Source organism: Lactuca sativa, chromosome 3 (genome assembly GCF_002870075.4).
Source record: "Lactuca sativa cultivar Salinas chromosome 3, Lsat_Salinas_v11, whole genome shotgun sequence".
Taxonomy (NCBI): domain Eukaryota; kingdom Viridiplantae; phylum Streptophyta; class Magnoliopsida; order Asterales; family Asteraceae; genus Lactuca; species Lactuca sativa.
This window is the reverse complement of record NC_056625.2, coordinates 306,827,479-306,828,803: the sequence shown is the minus strand read 5'-3', so window position 1 is coordinate 306,828,803 and position 1,325 is coordinate 306,827,479.

The window sequence follows — 1,325 nt, the reverse complement described above, 5'->3', positions numbered from 1 at the left end:
CATTTGAATGCTATTGAGTTCATAAGTATTTAATGACATTAGTATAAATACACATTTTTATTCAAGATAACCTCATGAAAGATAATGGTTTAGAATCTACAGAGTATTAGAATTCTTTCTAGAAAATCCTATATTTTCTAAATAAAAGTAGTCTTCTACCAAGACCCAATTGTTTATGTTTAAGGAGTAATTTCCCTAAAAGTACTATCATTATCAAAATATAGTTGTTACTTTAAAGGAGTTATGATAAAAGCCTCAAGTAAAAATAATAAGGGAAAATCATATTTTTCCTCAGCAGGAACACTGCTGGCTTAAAAGTAAATAAAACTTAGACTCCAGGAGGGTATTGAAAGGACAATACAGCTGGCTCAGTCTAAGACAAGAAAACACAGACTCCAGACAGTATCAAATGAGCGATACAGCTAGCAAAGTCTAAAACGAAGAAACACAGACTCCAGACAACATCGAATGAACGATACAGCTAGCAAAGTCTAAAACAAAGAAACACATACTTCAGACAGTATCAAATGAACGATACAGCTAGCAAAGTATAAATCAAAGAAACACAGACTCCAGACAGTATCAAATGAAGGATACAACTAGCAAAGTCTAAACCAAGGGAAAACATAGACTCCAGGTAGGTATCGAATGAGCGATACGTCTGTCTCAGTCTAAATAAAAGGGTCGATAAAAGGGTGAATGTGAACTGGTATTTAACCATTCCGATTGACGATCGAATCCTTGATGACCCTCTAGGTTATGCGATGTATAGTGACATCTGTCACCCATTGGGCCTTACCGACTCGGACTGTAGGTAGATCTATACACAATGTGCCCGCTCTCCCTCCAGGAGACTCTGGTTACACGGCAATGGCGCTTGGAAGCGGCGTATCGAGAAATAGTATGTCACATTCTATTTAAAGTAGTATAGTAATAGTATAGACTCACGAATGAACTGACTCTTGTGGAATTCTTCATACTAGAAAGAGTAAATAGAACCTCCTAACTATTCATATAATAGTTACTAATGTTTTAGGTATATGAATGATGAATGGAAGGATGCCCTTGCTATCCAAAGGAAATGAACTGGTAGATGGAAACCTTTATGTTTATACATGTATACATGATATCTAACTAATATTTAAATGACCTTTGGACGGATAACCGATACCCACCAGACCACATCCCAACGAGGAAAAGGAAATAAGGCGAGCTAGCCGTTATAAGTCCTTTAAACATTATTTACATAACTATACAAATATAGGCATGCACTTAACGAAATAAAAGCATAGAAGAAAACTTTGGTAAAACCTTTGGAAAATCTT